Source organism: Passer domesticus, chromosome 1 (genome assembly GCF_036417665.1).
Source record: "Passer domesticus isolate bPasDom1 chromosome 1, bPasDom1.hap1, whole genome shotgun sequence".
NCBI classification, from domain to species: domain Eukaryota; kingdom Metazoa; phylum Chordata; class Aves; order Passeriformes; family Passeridae; genus Passer; species Passer domesticus.
This window is the reverse complement of record NC_087474.1, coordinates 95,933,290-95,956,166: the sequence shown is the minus strand read 5'-3', so window position 1 is coordinate 95,956,166 and position 22,877 is coordinate 95,933,290. Positions and strand designations below refer to the sequence as shown.

The 22,877-nt window shown below is 41.6% G+C and overlaps 1 long non-coding RNA gene across 1 annotated transcript; it reads right to left on the bottom strand.

The window, feature by feature from the left end:
* Positions 1 to 67: 67 nt before the first annotated feature.
* LOC135288952 (uncharacterized) lies at positions 68 to 5,722 on the bottom strand. The gene is made up of 4 exons (XR_010351763.1): positions 5,591 to 5,722; positions 4,622 to 4,709; positions 2,049 to 2,086; positions 68 to 236 (listed from the first exon to the last, which is right to left on the bottom strand). It is a non-coding gene; the product is annotated as an uncharacterized LOC135288952 (long non-coding RNA).
* Positions 5,723 to 22,877: the final 17,155 nt, after the last annotated feature.

Sequence of the window (22,877 nt, the reverse complement as noted above, 5' to 3'; positions counted from 1 at the left end):
CCTCTGCACTGGCATTTGTCCTGAGCTGACAGAAAGGCAGTTGCAGCTACTAAATTACCTTGCCCAGATGTGCTCCAGATGAAGAGAAAGGTGCTGCAAGCTGCTCTTATGGGGCTGCTGCACACATTAACTTGGTGCCTTGTGAGGGGTAGGTCGTGGTCCCTGTGCTTGTTCTGCGTGAGCCTTTGTCAGGACTAAACTCTCTCACACAAGTCCTTCACCCTGGGGGGTAAATCCTGGGCAGAGATGCAACACAAGGAAGTCAGAAAGCAGCACACTGAGGAATTGGAAAGACATAGCTCTGGTCTGAAGCTGTGCAGTAGAAGGGCAGAAATTGAACGTGCTTGTGGATCAGCACTTGGGAAGGAGGTGGTTTAATTTCCTTCAAATACAATAATTTAACATCACATTTCCTAAGTGTAGCTGGGACTTTACCTATTGTTCTTTCCCACACTGAAAATTTCAAAAAGTCAAAACCACAAGAAGACAGCTGATTTTGAGACATCAAGCTTAACCAACTCCCATTTATTGAAAGTTGAATTCAGTGCTAATGTGCTGCTGTTGCACTTCTGTTGCTCTGCCATGACAACTTCTGCCTTTGCAGCAGACTCCCTCTAGACAATGCAGGAGTGCTCACTGCAGAAAGGAGATTTGTGCTACTCCTGCAGTGCATCACCTACTTTGTGCTATTAGCAGTTAGAAAGCTTTCAGTGTGATCCTTCTCTGTGTATTCGACCAGACAGCAGGGGCTGTCCTTTCAGCTGGCAGTCTGGCTATTGCTCTGCACCAAGTCAGAAAGAATCCCTCCCCCTCCTCATGTTTTGCTGTCCTTTTACTTACAGTACTGCAAGTCAGGTAGAGGGACCTGAAACCACAAGTTGGAAGAGGGAATAGGACATCAATTGCAGCAGCAATGCAGTCCTAAATCAGACTGAACTGACATAGAAATGGCACTCTCCAGAGCTATGCAAGGTTATTCCCAGACACTTAGCAGAAGTGGTCCATTGAAGTCTGGCCTTTTTTCCAGGGGACATCACATCCTAACTACATGACATTCATTTTTTTATCTTTCCATTAGTGGTAACAAGCTAGTTTATGACTGATTCACCAACTATCTTTCATCAGGTATGTTCTGCTCATGCCTATCCAAAGCACCTAGTAATTGATTGTCCCCACAGCACTGCAGTCCCTGCTGCTCGCAGGCACTGCTGAGCAGGTTGATATGAATAGAGTTCATCCCAGCTCCACCTGAAATTCAACACTTCCCATGTTCAGAGGGATTGTTAGGCCTGCCCGGACCAGAGGTGGCTATCAAAGGCCACTGTTGACTAGATTGCTCTGTGCTGGAAGCAATCTCAGCTGCTGGCTGAGGATCATTTTGTGCTTCTAGCAAGGAGGAGGGGTTTGGTTTTTCATAGGGCACATACGTATTTTGAGTACATGGACAAACCAGAGAGGGAGATGATACAAGAGACATCATAAAATTATATATATATATTTAATCAGTTCAAGAGTGATTGATTACTTACCAGAAGAGCAATCAAACCATTTTAGGAGCATTTGTTTTCAAATTGCTTGTATCTGGCAATCAAATGGAATAATAGATCTGTGTGGGGGCATGACTGACAGAGTGACTTGCATTACAACTTGCTGGAATAGCATAAATGTTCAATCTAGGCTCAGTTAACCTATGTTAAAACTGTAAAATAGGTGCTGGCTTTGTGGAATCAGTGGCAAGGACCACATACTGGTTGCACACAAACTCCCTGTACCTCAGGACATGCACTGAGCCTGAAACTGGTACCATTTTCCCCTATTGAAAGGCAACAGTATACTTGAGATAGATCTGCCCAGGTTCTCTTACAGTTTCTCAGAAATGCACTTATCTCATCCCTGGAGAGTGTTTACAGAAATATATTTACTTAAAATGCATGCAAAGGATTTCCAAAATGCAGATAAATTATGAAACGCTCAGTAACACAAACTAAGAGAGGTGGTTTCAGTACATTTTGTATATTTTCTAAGACATTTGGGATTCAAATACATACCTGGTGAGGTCTGCAGAGGTATCACAGTGAGCTGAAACCTGCAAAAATAAATTACAAGCTACTTAGATATTTCAGAAAACCTTCCTAAATACATAATAATTTTCTTTAGAAACCCAGTGCTTCCAGAAATCTTTCCCATTTCTCATATGTGTAAGTGCATATACAATGCAGAACACAGCTCCAAGGGAAAGGAATTTACTGTAAACCAAGTCCTTCTCATAAGTGATTTGGATGAGCAGAGTGAAATTTAGAATTTGAACCACTGCTGGTAAATAATTGAGCACCAGACTTCAGGATAATGAAATGTTTTTGAAATCTTCCAGCCCATCTCTGTTTACAAGAACATTTAAAAAAAATTATGCTTATATTAAAAAAAAAAACTACATTTTTCCTTTGCAAAAGGATCAATATTACAATAATTGCATAAATGAGACCTTGATGGTGAATGCAAATACAAAGCCACTTAAAGTGATTTTTGCTCCACTTGATTGTATTAGTTTGTTAAATTCATTACTGGTTTGCGGTATTTTGGCTTAATTTCTCTCTCTTCAGTTACTGTGGCATCAAAAGGTTCCCCTCCCCTACCATTACATCATTAACACTCTCCTAAAAGCTCCAATGTACAATCTCTACCCCAAAATTGATGTCTAGTGACAGATAATAGCAAAGAGTAGTTAGCTAGCAATCCTTTTAGATGTGGCTGGAACACTGACTGCTGAGCCAAGCCATGAAGCTATAGAGATACAGATTCCTTTGCCTCTAACAGCTGGTGAGCACTGAGCAAGACAACTTCTGAAAGGATCTTCTTCTGAAAGATGTCTTGCTTGTTGTGCTGTGAAGCTGTCAGAAAGGTCTGCAGAATCATAGGATGGTTTGGGTTGGAAGGACCTCAGAGATGTTCTAGTTCCAACCCTCTGCCATGAGCAGAGATACCACCCACTGGAGCAGGGCTCAAAGCCCCATCCTGCCTGGCCTTGAACAATGCCAGGAATGGGACATCCACAACTTCTCTGGGCAACCTGCTCCAGTGTCACTAGTGCCACCAGTGTCACAGGCTTTGCACAACTCCATGTACATGCCATCTGGTTTAGTAGCTTAACTAATTGTAATGGGGAGTAAAATCCTGGATTTCTCCTGATTTTGGTCTTGGACTAACTTGTTTATATTTACTTTTTTGAAGGAAGGAGGGACTCAATCTTAGCTGACACAAGTTGGTCATTTCCAAAAGCAAGACTGAAATTTTGGAAACTTTCTCTAAAAATCTCCATTATGTTAGTGCTTGTGTACTAGCTTAGTCCTGCTCACACTGCTCACACAGTGTGAGGGACATTTTAATGCCTAACCTGCACAGGACTAGAGAAAAACCACATTTGATGGGGTGCTGACAGGAGAACCACACAACCTAGATGGGACATACTAGGAATGGTGTCACATAAGGCTTTTATCTATAAGGTGACTTTGTGCTGTTCAGCATGACTTCACTTCTTGGCCAAATCTCCAGTTTTGCTTTGCTCTTTGATTAATGCTAAGCCATAATGACTGGTGTCTGGCTTTTTCCTCTTACAGTCTTGCTTTTGCAAGAAGAAATGTCCAGAAGAATGTCCAGAAAAAAGTTTCCTTCTTACTTCACCTTACTGCATATACATAGCCAGGTGTCCTGATTTCAGCTGGGATAGAGTTAATTTTCTTCCTAGCAGCTGGTACAGAGCTGTGTTTTGGGTTTAGCGTGAGAATAATGTTGGTAGCACACTGATGACTTGGTTGTTGCTTAGCAGTGCTTACCTCAAGTCAAGGACTTTTCAGCATTCCATGGTCTGCCAGTGGGGAGGTGCTGGGAGGGAGCAGAGCCTGGAGAGCTGACCCAAACTGTCCAGAGGGATATTCCATAGCACAGAATGCTGGGTTACTGAGGGGGGTTGATCACTGCTGAGGAACAGGATCTGACATCAGTCAGCATGTGGTGAGCAACTGCACTGTGCATCAGTTTTGTTTCTTGGGTTTTATTCCTCTCTCTTTTTGTTACCACCATCTTCATTACATCTTGATGATGATGATGAGGATGAGGATGAGGATGAGGATGATGGGTTTTTTCATTTATTAAACTGGGTTCTTATCTCAACTCACAAGTTTTATCCTTTTTTTTCAAATTCTCTTCCCCAACCTACCTGGGGCAGGGTGAGGAGTGAGATAGCAGCTCCCTGGTTCTTAGTTGTCAGCTGAGGCTAAACTATTTAAAGTCTGATATCAGGTCAATACGTTTCCTAGAAGCCACAGGAGTGCCACTCAAGAGGGAACTGGTGGGTAAAGGTCTACTGATACCCCATTCAAAAGTGTTGTAGACAGAGCATCTCACAGTGAGATGCCTTTGCATTCTTTGTGCAATATGGGTAAGTTACTTCACCGCCTGCCTAGGTAATGGCAGCTTTTAAGTAATACAGACCTCTCGAAGGAGGCAGAAGTTTGTTTCTCTTATTTTAGTACAAATTTCCAATGTAAGTATGTTTTGTTCAGTGTAAAGTTTAACTTTCTTTTAAGAAGAGTTTGACACCATCTTCACACCATCAAGACAATACCTGAATTTTGTGGTGCTGAGGCTTCATGGCACTGAAGTGTATTATCTGATTGCTGAAGAAAAAAACCTGATGAAAAAGGCAGCCTGTGCTGTAGGAAGGACAAGGAAATGGAGAGTAAGATTTGGAAAGTTACAGAGTGAAGGACTTTAATTTCAAAATCTCAGCTGACCTCATAGAGCGATACCATACCGCACTGTTTAAAAATAGTCTGCACAGAACAGAGGAGAAAATTTAATGCAAAATCCACTGTCAGTAAAGGGTTACCCTTAAAACTGCATTTTAAACTTGATTTCAGAGATAATTGCAAAACTAAATGTGCCTATTTTTAATATAATTCCTCCTACCAAAGAAATCCCAGAAGAATGGGAAGTAGTACCTGTTTATAGGCAAAATTGGTGCTTATTGCAGTTATGCTACATGCAAAAACTGCTACATAAAGCTTGTCCAAGTCTCATAAATTGATAGCTCTTTGCAAAGCAGTGGCCTCTGAAGGTCTCCAAAGTGACACACAGAATTATAGCAGAATTACCAGTGTCCTCAAATTTCTTGGTATAAGAGAGAGAAAAATATTAAATTATTCTCCACTATGTCTGACTTATATCAGACAATAATATGTGATTTTTATTATGAAGTGTTGATTGTGAGCCAATCAAGCTGTATTATGCTGTACTGGGCACCGGCATGTATAGGAAATAGCAGAAAAGATTTAGGATAATGGAATGCAAACAGACATGCAAAAGCAAAAAAAGAAAGAAGAGTGGGGCACAGAGAAACAAAACATGTACAGCAGCAATTTCTAGGAATCTGCTGGTCTAACAGAGTTTGTAGGAGAACATCTTGCCACCTGTGTGGCCTAAACCAGTGCGTGTCTCTGGGTCACACTGAAAGCTGTGGGGTTAAAAATCAGGCCCTAGATGCTTCTGTTCTTTCCATTAAAATGTAACTTTGTCAATTCAAAAACAAGCTAACCTAATTTTCCTGGGCACCTGCTGTTTTCATGGCCTGTGGCATCCTGGCCTGTATTGGAGGTAGTGTGGCCAGCAGGACCAGGGATGTGATTCTTCCCCTGTAATTGCCACTCAAATCCTGTGTTCAGTTTTGGGCCCTTCCCTGCAAGAAAAACACTGTGGTGCTGGGGCATGTCCAGGGAAAGACAACAAAGGAGCTGAAGGGTCTGGGGCACAAGTCTGATGAGGGGTGGCTGAGGGAACTGGGGTTGTTCAGCCTGGAGAAGGGGAAGCTCAAGGGGGTCTTATTGCCCTATAACTATCTGAAAGGGGGTTGTGGCCAGGTGGGGGTCAGCCTCTTCTCCCATATCTCAAGTGACAGGATGAGAGGAAGCAGCTTCAAGTTGTGGCAGAGGAAGTTTCGATTAAATATTAGGGAAAAATTATTCACAGAAGGTTTTGTCAAGCATTGGCATGAGCTGCCCAAGGAAGAGGTTGAGTCACCATCCCTGGAGGTGTTTAAAAAACATGTAGATGTGGCACTGAGACACATGGTTTAATGACATGGACTTGGCAGAACTGGGTTAATGGTTGGACTTGATGACCTTAGACATCTCTTCCAAACTCAACATTTCTATTATTCCACTGCACTAAGATTCATTTTGGAGGGGAATTTAAGGTGGAATTATGCCCAGACACCTCCCAGGAGCTACTGCATGCCAGCTAAGGCAGCAGAACAGTGAGCACCTATGCTTCTCATCCACAGCAGTTTATTGCTAAAAATACGTGAACAAGCTGAAATCAGCAGTGGTTTGGGGTTTTGAGCTGCTGGAGCTCTGGAAAAGTGGCACTGCCTCTGTCACTGGGCCAGTAATGTCTAGTGGAAGTACCAGCATAGCTACCAATAATTAAATCACAATTAAATCACAATGACCAGAAGGCAGAACCTTAATTCTCATGTGTTATACAACACAGGCACTGGCCTGAGACCCACAGAGATCATTAGGAGTGACCATGTTGGCCGTCAGGGTATGAGAAAAAATCCCAAGGTATTTTAATTAGGTTGGAAACCAAACCCCCCAGGGCAGGAACACACAGAGACACACATACAATTCTCCTTGCATGCTATGTGGATGTGATGGCTTTGCCAATGAACTCTGGATAGTAAGCCCGTGCCCAGGGAAAGCAAGCAGACATGGCACAGATTATATGGCTGAGTGGCAAGTGCTATGCTGCTCCTGAAAGTGCCCTGCAGTCCTCCAGCAACTTATGTTCATTTTGTTCATTTATTCTGTACTATGCTATTAAAGCAGCGCTGCTGCCTGCAAGCAGCTGTGCATTACCACACCGATAACCTCTGACTGAAGCTGGCACAGCAGCAGAGCTGTTGGCAGAACACTGCTGCAGCTGCACCAGACTGGGGAGGCAGGAGAGAGGGAACTGTGATGAACTCTTGGTTTCTTCTTCACCGTTAGGTGCTCTAGGCAGTCGTAGCGCTCGCAGCAAATCTGGTTGTGCTACTTGCCCTGTATTTCTCCAAAACTACAGACTGATTTTAAAGCCAGTGTTTGGGAAACAACTTGTAGTCATGTGAGATTAAAAGAAGCAGTAGTTTGTGCATTCATGGATACCAGCAGCTGAGGAAATGGTGTATACATGCTCTGAACTGTTTCTTTTTCTTACAGTAACACATATTAATAATTCTCTGCTTGGGAAAACAAAGGCGCAAACTCTCCCAAACTGCAAAGTATGGCAGTTCTATAAGAACAGTGTCTTCATAGATGGTCCTTGAACAATCACTGGAGATATGCCTGAGAGAGGGAGTGCTTGCAATATCTGAGGATAGGGTGGGAAACCTCACAAAACGTGCACTGTGCCCCTTGATCTTGATGAGCAAAGTCTCCTGGAGCTTCAGACCCTTATGCCAGTGGGGTTGTCACAAATATTCTCAGCATAAGGATGCTTGTATGTGGAGTTGTTCTACCTCTTAGTCAGAAGCACTGAAATGCTGCTTCTGCATTCAGCTTCAAAGTGAGATTAACAATCTGATATGTATTGTAGCAAGGTGCTTTAGTACAAATTCCTCTTTTCTGTCTTCTGAAGAGAAGAGCTGAGTGCAGTTAGTTCATGGCACATTTTTCTGAGCCAAGGATTACCTTCAGCTTTGTAACTTTGACATTGAGTCCTCTTGTGTGACACATTTTCCAGCAACAAACAGCCAAGCGCTCCCTATGCATGAAGAAGGTAGGACCACGGTTCCTTCCAGCTACAAGCCCAAATAATTTTCATTTAATAATTCTAGGTAGACTTTAAACAAGGACAATTTTAGAGGTAAAAATCAGCATAAAATTGCTATTATGAAGACAGGCAAATCTCTGGCTGAATTATTTTTACCTTCACATAACATATAAATTTCTTGCAGCATGATACCTCCATCAGGGAAGAGGACTGAGGGCAGCTCAGCTTAACCAGGCTGTCTTTGCCCTGGAAGAAAAAGAATGGTGGTAGTTCATCTGCAGCTGCTGTGGTGGAAACAAAGAGTCCTTTCATAACCTGCAGAGCTTTGCACATATATCTTCTACATATGCCTGACTCTCCTTTAGAGTCGGGTTTCTTTATGTTGCTGCAAATTGCTTGCAGAGAACTTAAATTTCCCTTTTAAGGTAGTACTGAACTGCCAGAGAGGCCCCAGAGATTGGTAGCAACAGGACCAAAAGTTAAACGTGACCTTTGCAGTACCTAATTTATGAGAACCTCTCTGCCTCCAAGGAGACACTTGCATGCCTATTCTTCCCATCCTGTTGAGTTACCAGCAGTAGTTTCTAGCCTGACTGGGGAGCTGCAAGTCACCTGCAATCAACCAAATTTGCATCCTGCTGCAGCAGTCGAGTCAGGCAATGCCTTAGGCACTTATCAAGAGCTACAGGGCAGAAGCTCCATCTGCCATCTAGAACATTATCATGGGGGAAGATGGCACCTTATATCCATGTCTTGTTGAAAATCCCAGAGCAGAGTAGGAGCTTCTCACTGGTAGGGTTTTGTTTGGTTGGGTATGTTTGATTATTTTTGCAGCTTCTGCATAATATCCTGTGGCAGTCTTGAGAGTCCTGATGAATCAAAGGCTCAAAGCTCAGCTGAATGCCCCATTGTCACTGCAGGTATTTGCATCCCCTCTGTTCTGATTAAACTCTTCCAGCAAGATGGCACAGTTTCCACAGGGAGATGCAGCTTGCTGGTTTCTTGTTGGAAACTGAACCCCCGAGAGCAGCTGTCCCACTGCTAAGAAAACTCTGCACCTTGGAAGGGTCTAGGGACATGGAAACTAAGAGTGCAACAGCTGCCATCACTGTTCCAAATGTCAACGGCTGGATTTTGTTCTGTGCCCTGTCCCATCAGTCCAGCAGGCTCAGACAATGATTACTGAAGGCAGCTCACCCCTTTCCATGGGCAGAAGCATCCTCATCTCCTGAATTGTACTAAGTTTTAGCAGAAATACAGTACATGATCACTTAGCCCAGCTGGGAGAGGAGAACCTTATTGCATGGGACAATGCCCAATTGCAGGTGCAGGTTTTGAGTCAGACACAGTCACTTCAAGGCAGTGACAGTCAAGCTGTTTGGTTTTGGCTGTTGCTGGAATTTTGCTGAAGTCTAAGTCCATTTTCATTTGTTGGATAAATTGCAAACCCAGCTCCATTGAATGAACTGCAAACCCAATCCCTGTTCCATTTTGGATAAGCAGGTATCAAAGCACTGTCTTGCAAGTAGTTGGAATTTTATGTGAAATGTCTTCACAACAGATGAGTGAGTGGCAAACTGCACGCCTATGTACCAAAGCAGTGGCAGTGCCCTGTAGGCATAGCTTAAAAAGAGCTACACCACCCCCTCCTCCTCAGTAATTGCTGAATGCACATAATCAGGTATTCTTCATTTTCTGTTACAAGATTTCCCTGGTTTAATTTTCTCTTTGCTGTTGAAACCTATTAAAAGAAAATGATGGAGCAAGCAACTAGAACTTATAGGTGTAATGTTCTGTTGTTTCCATAATCACACGAAAATAAAGTCCAATGGATCATGTAGTAGAAAAATGAAGGAAATCTGAGCACCATCTCAGCAGTGTTTGCTTAATGAGTATAAGACAGTGTTGATAACAATATTTCTTGTTGGTGGTACTTTATCATGTGATGGGGACTGCATTATGCAGGTCTAATTCTGGTTTGTGTTTTTTAATATATTTTAATGAAGAAAAGTAGATCTCACTGCTCTTAATGAGTGTACTTATCACTTGTAGGTACAAGGAAGGGGAAGGAAATAGCTTTGGGAAAAAGAAAAAAGAAACATCTTCTATGAGAATATGAAGACAATAAGGGAGACTTTCATAGAATGGTACATTTGGACCTTCTATGTGCTTTTCCACCAGCCACACAGATCTCTGTGTAACAAACCCAGTTTCACAAGAAAAGTGCTTCCAGTCTTGAAATCTAGTTTCAAATACATTGAACACATTCAGGGACAGTTGCTTTCAAAAGGCACTCTTACAGATATTTTCACATCTGTATAATCTTTTGGTAATATTCCTGCAGACCTAGGGCTCTCATGTGAATGCAGATGCCCAAGGGCATTTACATGCATAAGGTATGCATGTAAGCATAAGCTTCTAATTTATGCCTTTGGGCTGATATGAGTGAGAAACTGCAGCAAAAATCTTTGTTTGAATTTCTTAATAAGGTTCAGAGGGATTTTAGTTATAAATGGTATTGTGAATGCGAAACAAAAAAAACCAAAAGTTGTTCTTTTTGAGTAGCTGCTTTGTCATTGATATGAACTTTACCACAGGGGGTAGATACACAGAAGTGGAAAATTCATAGCCCATTGCCCTCTCTGCTGGAACTATTGTTTTTCATTATATGAATAACTGAAATGAACTGTTGAAAGATTGGATGAGTAGAGAAGGATATCTTTTTCTTTTAATGTAATCCTTTTTCCTTTAGTTCCTGTTACATGTCAAAACTATGTAGGTTAAAATCCTTTCTGAATCTCTTCCCAGAAACATCAATGAGAATTTGCTTTTAAGTGCCTTGGCCACCCCAGCTGTGGAATAAAGCAGAAGTTTGCTGCAATTCATACGCTCTAACATCTTATGCTAATTAATCCCAACCCCAAACAAAGCTAAGGGTAGAGAGAGGGGGAGAAGCAATGAGATAATAAAACTAATGCTTATGCAATTAGGAAAGAATATTCCGCAGTGGTTAGGAGGGTGAGCATACAGCTCATTTTTATCTCCTCTGTATGCCCCTTTTTCTTCTCTATTTTATCTATTTTCTCATTTTTTCCAGTGATCCTGGATGGAGGCACAAAGCACAAGGCAAGCCCTATGCTCCTGTAGGAATACTTCATTATGCCATGGTATGGGATGACACACACTTAGTTAGGAAACTCCTAGCCAGGAAGTTGTTTTAATACAAATAAATGTGTGAATGATCAAACCCAACCATATCTGTGAGTGTTCCTTGGAAAGGAAAAATGAAATGCCTGTATTTACTGTTTTTTTCACTTTTACAGACCCAAGTGATTCTGAAGGTGAAATTGCAAAAGTTCATACTGGAGAAGACAGCACAAGCCTAGGAGATCAAACTAATGTTCCCATACCTCAAGGAGATTTCTCAACACCCTGTCTTCATGGTAATCCCATCCTGATCTCCTTCCTTCCTCCACCCTTTATGTAGGGATTTAATGGTGTTTAGGTAGCCTATGAACACTCAGGCAACAAACTATAACTGTTCTCAGTTCCTACACTGAGATTACTACAGTTCTTTCTTATTGCAAACCTATCCATGGCAGCATATCTGCAGCCTTGTGTAAAATATCTCCCCTGGTTAAAAAACGTGGTGGCATCCAGTGTGAAGGATGGAGGAAACCTGGATACCAGGACTTTAAATAAATCTTAGTAGAAGTGTGCAACAATTTGATTTCTGAGCACTTCCTTTTAAATCAGACAGTCCAAGAAAGAAGTCTAGTCAGGCTTTCTTGCCACTGTGTAGCCAGGATACACTGTGACTGGAAAGCCCCTACCCTAAACATCCCAATGCAGACCCAGCGTCCTTGGCCTGTGAGAGTGGTGCATGGAGCATGGGATCCTGACCACAGCTGCTGGCACTGCTGCATAGCACTTAAAAACCAGTTGGAGCAGGTCTCTTCTGCATAATCCTCTTCTGCTCAGTCCTGATGTGCCAGCCCCATCACATGGATGGAAACAAGAACTAATGCTGAATTGAGGAAGCAAGTGGATGGAAGAGATTTTTGCCGTGGAATTTTTAGGAACACAGCACACCTTGTTTCTCCTATCTTGCAAGCAACAGACAAGACATTTCAAATATAATGGACTTCAAATGTCAGGTGTCATTGAGGGTGAGACTGTGAATACAAGTGAACTGTTTTGATAAGTGCAATTTAAATACCGAAAACAAATTACAGCTTCCGTGTCATGGTAGTTCTGCTGTGTGGGGTGAAAGCAGCCCAAAATCCTGGGATGTGTACATTTTCTCACTGCACTTGGGGCACACCCCTTGAGCCCTGAGGGGACAAAGGGGTGCCATTAGGTGTGGTTAACCAAGAAATGAGGGAAAGCTGTGATAAAAGTGCAGGCCAGTTGAACTGGAAGCAAACAAAAAGCCAAGCAACTCCCTGATGTTTTCTTTAATTACTGCTTCTGTCTTCCATCTGAAGGACAAAGAGGTGATCCCAATTCTTACAAGAGGAGGTCTGCTACAGAAGCAAGATCTCTGGTCCTTCACATCCCATCTATTCCCTCATACCTGCCTGTTTCTTTTGGGCATCACTGAATTACTCAAGTTGTCATCTGGAGATCTGCCTTCTCCTCTACTACTAATGTGAAATTACTAAGATGTTATTTTACTTTAGAAAGACAAAAGTAAAATCTTCATCTCAACTCTCATCTTTCATGAGAGCTGAGATGAAGATTTTTAAATTCCTCAATCACTCTATGCAAATAATAACTAATTTTTGCCATACCCTGATGAGATAGGTAATTATATGTTATCCTTTCTGACAGGCAGAGATATTTGAATTGGCCTTAGACCAGAGGAGATTTTTGAATTCAGTTTTCCTAGGCTGAGGTGAAATTTTGTAAAAAGCTTTAGTTTGATCACATGCAGGTTTTCTTTTTCCATTTTTGTCTCGTCAAGAAACGAAGCTTGGAAGAATATCCCTCGGCTGAGTTGCCAGAATATGTTCATAAACGATTCACTTGAACCTTTTGCAGTCAAAAATGACACTGAGAGTACCATGGAAATAAATTTTTGAAGGTAGATGAGTCACCTGGGTTTCACTGCAAGTAATGACAAAAGCTGATTCTGTTACTCACATGAGTTTTATCTTCACTGCTTAAAATGCTTTTGCTGTACGGTGATCTGGCTGGATTGCTCCACCTACCTTTCCAGTTTAGGGTCTTGTCATAGATGAGGGAGTGTGGTTTGGTTGTTCTAAAACTGTGTAAACCTGAAGTGAACAGCATCCATGTTAGGTGTAGGCCCTCAGTAGTCCAAAATTGGCTTGTGGTCTGAAACAGGTTTTGTATCTCTTCCAGAATCTGCCACCTACAACAGCTCAATTATCTTACGAATGACTCACTGAGTTTTTGTGGCAGTGAGCTCCTGTCCTAATTAAGGGAACAACCACCTGAGCTCTTTCCTTTCTTTTCCTTTCCTGTTCCCCTTTTATCTTCTCTCTGCCATTCCATAACTTACTTTGCTGTGACCTGTCCCCAGCTGTTTGTGCCCATGCTTACCTTCCCCAGTCATCACATTTACATGCTCAACATCAGTCTGAACCCCTTCTGCATGATTTTAGGTGACCAGAAGGGCTCACAGAGCCCCAGGGGCAGCAGCATGGGGGTTACAGGGCAGCAGCAGCACTATGAAAAAAAGCAGAGTTTCTTCTCCATAATGACAACTTGCTTAACTGCTGAGCTTTAGGTCACAGGTGGGCTCTCACTGGAGATGTCAGACTGTACTTGCTGGTGAAGGACAGCAGCCATGCTGTTTGATCTCTGGGTACTCTGGGATAGCCACAGTGTTCATCCCTGAGCACATCCCACTCTGACATTCAATCACCACTGCCACTATCCTCCTTAGCTGCAAAACAAAGCCATGAGGAAATATGGAAACTTCTGTAACATGTCCTGCACAGCACAACATCTGAGTCCTGTAAAGTGCTCCCAACCCTATCCTTATAACTCCAGCACTGTAGGAGTCTCAAATATTTCTGAAAAAAAAATTTACGTTTCTTGATGAAAATTACAGTTTCTACAGGTTTTGAATGCACATTTTTTTAAATGGCATTTTTTAATGAAATGATGCACAGAATGACAGCAAATCTTTGCCTCACTCTGTAAGAGATCTATCTATCCTGATTTTTTGGAGAAGAATATAAGGCACAGCAGGAAGAAGTTATTTGATGAAAATCACTCAAGTCTTCTATGATAAATGAGAACTTTAACAAGAACTGTGATATCCTGTTTTCTAATATGCTGTTCATTAAGTCACTCAGTGGTCATGCTATAGTTCTGTTTACTTATTTTAAATACAGTGTTTAGAAATCAGAAACTAACTTCTCTATTTATGCATGTACAAATAGGTATGACATGTATCTCCTTAGACTTTAGTTCCATGTTAATACACATAGAAAACTTCCACCACCTGTTATCTGGTCAGGCACGAAACTGATTTTTGCTACAATACAGGGTAGGATTTATGTTCACAGACAGTGTACAGTTAGAAACGCTTTAGCATCTTTCATCCTAGAGCTCTGAAATGGAGGATAAAGACTTCCACACCAGTATAGCAAGGTTTTTTCCCCTACTGTAAAAATGCAAACACAAATACTGTTTCAGTCTTATAAAGCAGACCTAAGCCATTCTTTTTTTTGTTGTTTTCATTTCCTGTTGTCAAAAGGGGATCCAGGTTGGTTCTGTGATGCAACTACCAACAAGTCAATGCAGTTAAATATTAATTTTCAAATTCAACAGATCACGTGTGTCATTAAAATAATTCAGGGTTTTAGAAGCATATTGAAGAAAGGATCTTGAGAGAGGCACCACACAGGACAACAGAACTCATTTATCTGGTTTTGCTGCAACCACCTCAACACAAATGCTGGTTTAATAAACACTCATTGCTCCTGTTGGCTGGATTCAGTGTTCACCACAGGTGCTATTTACCTCTGAAATACATGATGACTACCAATCAGGCTTAGGGAGAGGCACATTTTTCAATAATAGATCGGTGTCTGAACATGTCAGCAACTCGTGCCATACCTAAGTCTGGTAATGCTAACACTGAAAACAAAGGTCCAGTTCATAAGTTCAGAGGGCTTCGCTAAGACGAGCAGGAGCACATCAAACAAATGCCACGTTAGACAAGGGATCATTTGCTCCTGGAAGGTGTTTTTTCCCAGTACTGCAGGTTCTTTCCATTAATGTGTTTACTCATTTTGTTTTCAAATGCATTCCCACACATGTCCTGCCAACACCTGGGCATCCCTGTGACTGTGCACTTTCTACAAGAGCTCTCTCTGGACATATGTCCCAGGGCCACATGTGATACTGGGAGCATCAGAAATGGGAAGGATTACAGAGCCCTGATTCTCATTTTCAGCAGCTTTCATCCTGGCCAGATGATAAATGGAAAGCAGTACACAAAATTGCTGTGAGTAATGAGGAGCAGCAAAAAGTGAGATAACTGAAGTACTGTGGAGGAGACAGAAATCCCGTTTCAAGCACATGTATATAAGATAGTTGCACTATTTAAGTTTGATAGGTCCAGGCTTGTACAGGGGCACATCAGCAGAATGTGGTATTCTTGTGGCTTTAGCCATTTACACAGATCTAACTTGGCATGGGGCAGAAAACTGAGGAGGTTTGCTTTTTGTTTAAAAAATTGTCTGAAATTTCCATTCTGAACAGAGTGTGAACAAAACCACCTTGCTTAGAAAAGAGAACACAGACAAGAGAGTCCAAACAATACCTGGAAATTACTCTGTGGACAGAAATTGGCTGAATGTGGTGGTCACAGGATTAAGCTGCCTGCACTTACCATGATTCAAGCAGCTTTTTGGACAAACAGATTTATGAAAAACTAGCTTTACCTCTCAAATCAAACTACCATGTTTTATACATTTAGCCAAATAATTACCAGCCTAAAAGGAAAGGCAAGAATTTTAGTTTGTGCCTAATGCATCTCAGGAGAATGCTTTAATCATTAAGTACTGGTTGGTTTGAATCTCAGTCACTTTCACCTCCTAGAATCGATCCTGGGCTTAGTAAGCCTTCTAGATCAATATACCAAGTTAATTGAACCTTTTAATGGAAAAGTTCTGTTTCACCTTACCAACATTTTCTCTTCGGAAAGACAAAATAACTCCATATCAAGTATCACTTCATACATTGTGCATGAAAATGCCATCTATTTAAGCAGCCTATTTTAGTAGAGATATTTGGGTAGACCACAGTATTTTTTTCCAATTGCTTTTTCTGATTTTGCATGGATGCTATACACAAGGCATGGCTGAGGAATTCTTTTTGTTATATTTCTCCTCTAGAGAGGTTTGTTTTTTCTAACTCTGAGTGTTGCTGAATTCAGATGAGCATCAAAACCTAGAAAACACTGAAATTTTGTCCCTACAAGAGAAAGATCATCTACTAAAAAAACCCTGCCTGAAATATCAGAAAATCTCTCAAAATAAGTATAAAGCATCCTGATGAGCACACCTGACTTAGCATGGAATTAAAAAATGACAAGAAGGAACAGCCAGTGTCATCACTCTGTCATAAGTGACGCTACTGTGTTATGAGCTCGGTTTTAGAGTGTTGTTTTCACATCAACCAAACACCACGCTGGATGCTTTCTAACACACAAACAAAAGTGAGACCAACGTAAATGTGATGATGGTCTTGCGGTGGCGTACATCAATAACATGTAGGATGCCCAAAACAATGACTTCCACATACCACCACAAACACAAAGTTTCCCCTTCTGTTTATATTTTTAATTGTGGTGCCCAGAAGGCAGCTCCATGATCTAAAAGAAGAGACTTGGGTATAATGGGAAAATAGCTGGTAGGTGCAGGTTATAAGAAATGTGAGAAAAAAGAGAGGAAAATAACAGTGGAAAATAGTAGAACTTTTTGAGTAGTCAAAAGTGCAAGTAGGCCTGGAAGAATAGCAAAAGTAATAAAGAACTGCAGAAATACAGAGATGTAGGCTTTGGAGTAAGCTCTAAAGGCCTCTTTGTCTAAAGCAGATAAAGTGCTTGAAGATGGTGTTTCACAATATCTTTGCAGCTTTTGGTCTCAGATCACAGGACCAGAAGGAATGCATTTATTCACATATAAAATGGATGCAGCTGAAGGGAATGTAGTAAATAAGGAACAGCCACTCAGCCACGGGGAGGGACTGCTGGTCAGGCAGCAAAATAAATTAAAATAGACTGTTAATCACCTATGCAAGAATAGAAGTTAGGATTACTTCTTACACAGAAGTCCAGGCTCAGATATTTCAACTCTGCAAATGATGCAGAATTAGAATGTGCTTGTAGAAAAACTATTAACAATTACCAACCAAGTCAAAGCTTTCTCTCTTCCCTTCTTTTTCATGAATTGTTCTTAATTAGACTACATTTCAAATGTGGTTACTATTTAATAAGAATCTTCAAAAGAAAACAGAGCTAAATTAACAAAGATTGTAAAAAAATGCCTTATTTCTTTGGGTTTAATCCTTTGTGCCAAATAAACTGATGTTTTCCAAATTCCATGACTTATTTTCAAAAAGTTAATTGTCTGAGAATGAGCATCTGCAGACAAACAAGAAGACAAAGTTTGGTATAAATGCACCCACACCCAGTCAAGCCTTCATTCTCAGCCCTTCAGAGAAGATACATTAGTGCAGAAAAATAAGCAAATCCTATGGTAACCAGAATCCATTACAGAGCTGTATTCATCACATGTCCCTTTAAGCACACTTTACCAATAATGTAAGTGCAGAGCTGCCTTCTAACCTTGTATTCACTGGTCTACATTTCTATGGAAAAGATGATACTTACAGTGCTCTTGCTGCCCATATACAAATTCCTTAAATTTCTTCAAGCAGGTGAGGATTGGAGCTTTACTGATTAAAGTTCACAGAATAGTGAAGAGAATCCATTTCCCCTGGAGACACTTTGATCGAAGGAGGCCCATGAGATATAATGCTGAGGGTCACAGAAGAGGGACAGCTCCTGTTTCAGGAATACACCCTAATGCAAGTGGATTTACAAGAATCAGAAGGAGAGGAGAAGGGATAAAAAGGTAAGGTACATGACAGAAGGTAATTTTAACTGCTAGTGTAAGAAGTGGCAGGGAAGAGCAGGACATCTGTGAGAAGTCAGAAAAGCCCAGAACACACATGGTGAACTGGCAAGGTAGAGAAGAAGACAAGCACAGAAAGTTAATTGGATGCTCTGAAGTTATACTGACTGCTAGATAGAGAAAGGAAAACTAGTTTGTGGGCCTAAAATTACCTACAAAGTGGAATGGAAAAATCAGTGATGAGAAAAGAAAGAAATCCTTGATGCTCAAATATCTGAGGGATAAAGAAGAGAAGTCAGTAGAAAAGGCTGCAGGTTCCAAAAAATGCATGATCATCCATGTTTCTTTGAGTAAAGGTTTTTGGGGTTTTTTTTCTTGTTTCTAAAAAATCTGAATGGGAGGGCTGTTGATACATCACAGTTCAATGTTTCTAGACTCCACCTGGCTTGATCAAAGGTGCCAGGATCCTCCAGATTCCTGACACTGCTGAGAGCCTCATTGGTGGCATCACGTGGGAAATTAATGTTTGCACCCTTGCTATCAAAACCTTGTCACATAAACCCACCAGTGACTTGCATGGCTACTGTGCACCAGTGCAGCTGATGCAACACTTGCAGAAAACCAGAACTGGAGCCCAGCAAGCAGCAGCTCCACAGCACATGTGCTGCATTAGGTCCTAAGAGTGGTCAAGGTGGGAAATGGGATTGCTTTGATCACAAATAAAGCAGAAGAAAAGGAGGAAGCAGGAATTGCCTCATCTGTATTTGCAGCACTCTGACATTACTGCTTATCTAATAATTGGGGTAACACCCAAAAGCATCACAGAGTGCATGTCTCACTGTCTGCCCCAAGTGGTGGGGCACAGTAATTAGGATTCTTTGAGGAACTCAAGATTTTGAATTGTTATCTTGGCTTGCAGGGGCAGGCAGTTGAGTGTAAAAGAAATTATGGTGGCAAAATACAGGCAGAGAAAAATATATATTAGTCAAAAGGTAAGAGAAATTATGTGTGTCAACTTGATACTTTGCTTTCTTACATATATATGTATACATAGATACATAAGTAACTTCTGAAATGCTTAGTTATAATTCAACAATTTATAAGAAAGTTTCTTCCCTGGTACTTTGCATGTTTTATTCCCAAGACAAGAGAAAAGAGGTGGAAACAAAACTGTTCTCAATACAAATCTGATCAGCCCCTTCAGTTTCTTTGTTATGATAATTGGTAATTACAGGGGAAAAAAAAATCTTCATTTAACATGAAGATTGCTTCAAATGCCTTCCCTACACATGATCTATCACAGCCCACCTATGGATGACATCTGTACTGAAGGTTAGACCAGGTCACACAAACTCTGTGAACAGCTCCCAGCCACTGCTCTCTGCTCCTCCCTTCCCCAGCACCTAGGGAAGCAGCTAGGGCAGTACCAGGATCTGGATATTTGAGATGGGCTCCAACATGAGGCAGCTGTTTGAGACACTACATTTCCCTCCCTGTGGACAGAAATTTACATGGTGCCAGTGAAGCCATCAGGAAAGCTTTGGGCCCAAGTCAGAAGCTTAAAGAGGATTAACCCCATTCTGAGAAGAGTCACTGCCTAGTCATCCTCTGATTGGGCCAGACAGATCCCGGCACCCCAAGGATGACTGTGACTACAGGCATCTAGTGCTGGGTCACTGCTCTCCTACCCTCATGAACTGAACCTTTCCAGCAAAATCCTGCCCAGCTTCGTGCCCATCTGCTGCACTGCACCGGGACGCATCCTGAGTGGTGACAGTCTGTCCTTTGAAGTCAGCTTCTGTGCTTGTCACAAAATCACAAAATAGTCTGAGTTGGAAGGGACCCAGAAGGATCATCAATTCCAGTGCTTAAGTGAATGGCCAGTACAAGGATCAAATCCATGATCTTGGTGTTATTAACACCCCTAAAAGGCACTCAGTTTCCAAGGACCAGTTTTTGACCAGCATTAGGTTATGGCTCTCACACCAACCACCAAATTCAGATTTGGATTTCATAACCAGTTTCTGTTTACATCCTGGCTTGAGCCCTTGCTCTGAGTTATGAGGTTCACTATGGGCTTCCTGTCAGGAAGGTCCTGACACTTCCCCAGCCTGGAGGCGAGTTTTCCTGGCAGTGTGTGGCAGATAAGCTTTGCTCCCAGCAATGTGGGGGAACTGCTCTGACGAGTCCCCAGAGGCTCTAGTGGTGGTGGGGAGGTTGATGGGAAATGGCAAAGCTCTGACTAAGGACAGTTAGACCTATTTCTCCAGCTGCTTCATTATCCAGCTGCCTTCCTGGCCATGTCCCCTTGCCTACACACAAGCACACGTGTGGGGGTGCACACACAGGAGCAGCCTTTCCAAGTTCAGAGCTCTGTTATGCACAGCTTGCATTTTTTTTTTTCCTGGAGTGAACACATGACATCTGTGATGGGGAGATTAGATTTGGATAAATTAGATGCAGTATCAGGCAATTTTCAGAGCGGAACTGAAGATTTTTAACTGCTTCCAGAAAAGGGGAAAATATTCATATTTCAGAAAAGTATTTGCTAACACTGCTGAAAAGGGTTGCAGTTTGATTCAAGGGTAGCCTTGTCTCATTGTTTGCTTCCGAATGCTTTTGGGAGCTTGCTTTCTAATCTTGACTAGATACATGTGCTTATGTATGCCCATTTTATACTGCTGTGCTCTTGTGGATTTTTCTGAAGTATTATTAAAAAAAGGAAACAGAAAAACCCATTGATGTGAAAGAAATTTCCAGGTGAATCTACGTGCTTGACAGTGTGTACAGGTGTGCTAAAATAAAATCACAGCCTCTCAGGAAATGTAAAACAGGCATTCATGCACAGCCTATGGTACACTGCAAACAAATCTGCCAACAGGTAATGAGTGAAAATTGTTGGTGACTACTGAATCTCAAACAAATATATTCCACTGTTATCCAGGGAATGTGTGAACTCAAATGTAGTCACAGATTGTACAATACATTTTCATGGGACATTGTCTTTAGGCATAACACCTTTAAATGTAAAGGCAGAAGGAAATGACTGTGTATTCAGGAAAAAATATCTAGCAATCATGCCACAGCAACAGGAGACACCATTGCTTGGAACAAAGCAAAATCAACTTCAAACCTTGTTTCCATTAAGAAGTTGAGCAGTATTGTATTATAGATAATGTGAGAAAAGCTGACAAAATCTGTTGTGTCTGGACTTTCTGGCTTGCAGCAAGAACTTCTTTGTCATTTATTGGTAATCTCTCAGTGTAATGGAGTTACACTGGAATTACATTGGTGTTATCACTAACGATTTTCAATCTGGTTTGCTTTATGAGACTTTTAGAGAGTTGTTTCAGTGTTCCTATTATTTCTTTCCTTTATTGTAATGCCAGTTACAGGATTGCCCTCTCTCACTATAGATTTTGTATATGCCATGTTTGTATGATATGTGGTAAATATGAATGACTTGTGGTAAAGGAACTCACTTCTTCGAATGTGCACTGCCCATGAAAACACACCCTCTACACTAACAGTAATATTTATCCCACAAAACCACAGCAGATTTAAACTCTGAGTCACATGTTCCCCATTTTTTTAGTTTTTGGCCATTTAAGCCCCAGATCAGAGAAACCACCACCTGTAAACCCAGGAGTTGACTCCCTTGGCAGTGAATGCCAAGGTTTTTGCTGGAGTCAAGGCATCCACTGTGCATGGGGAGCTCCCATGAAAGACATCAGTATTTTCTACAAAAGCAAAATTTAGATCTTTCCGCTGCAGTTAGGAAACCAGGAGGGGTGTGCACGTAACCTCCAACCAGAAACTTTCCTTGGGAACCTGATTTCCATGTCTGTGTTTCCTTCCTCTGTCCAGGGTTGTACCTGATACCCTGCCATTTCTGTATTTTTTAGAAATACCAAGAGCTCAGCCCACTCTGAAGGGGCAGGCAGCGCCCCTCTGCTGTGCCCTGCCTGCAGAGGTGCCGGGCAGGCACCCTCTGCCTGTGCCAACCAGCTCACAGGAACGCTGGCAGCAGCTCTGGGGGGTGTGGAATGCAATGTGTGCCCTCGTGCTTCTCTGCAAGAATTCCCTGCTGGCCTTACAGCAGCCCCATTTCTGTGCCTTTGCTCCCTAGATTTGCCTCGATCCCTGTGGGCTTTGGCCATGTTATCTGTGCAAAGGGCTATGATGTTTTCAAGATACAAACAAATGTCATGCATTAAATCATTACTTTTATAGACTCATTTAGTGCGAAATCACATTCACACTTCATTTACCAGATCCCAAAGCTCCAGAGAAATCAGGATCATTTGTTCCTAACCAGGCGGATATAACTGAGAACAGCAGTGGAGGACAGCTGCGAGGGGTGATCCAGGTGTATCTTAAAGCCAGTTGTTACAGGTCAATAAATACAGGTATATTCATTATAGCTGTATCCAGAGGCTGCACAGAGATGTCTTCATGATCACAGACTATAAAGCTTTCTAATGTTATTCAAGAAGGATAACACTGAAATCGATGCTTCTGCCTGCCGTGAAGATGTGTTGTAATGAATGACAGAAGAAAGCCACTGCCTTTGCTCAGAGACAGCTCACACTTTCTAAGTGGCTTCTGAACAGGTGAAGTAAACCAGCTCATGCCAATAAGAGCAGAGTTAATACACACAACAATATTCTTTTAGCTCAGGAGACCAGAATTGGAGATGAACAAAGCAACAGCAGAGTTTGCTGGGAACCTAAATATCTTTTATAAGGACAATCCTGCCATTTTATACAAGGGGAAAAAATCCACCTAAACTGGAACCAGGATATAAGAAAATTCAAATTTTGCATTACCCAGAATTTCTGGGAAATGTTGACTTGATACTTAATAATTTTCTCACAAGTCATATGTGGACAATTTATTTCAACACGATAAAGACCTTTCTCTTTCTTTACATTTGTGGTTAGTTTCACT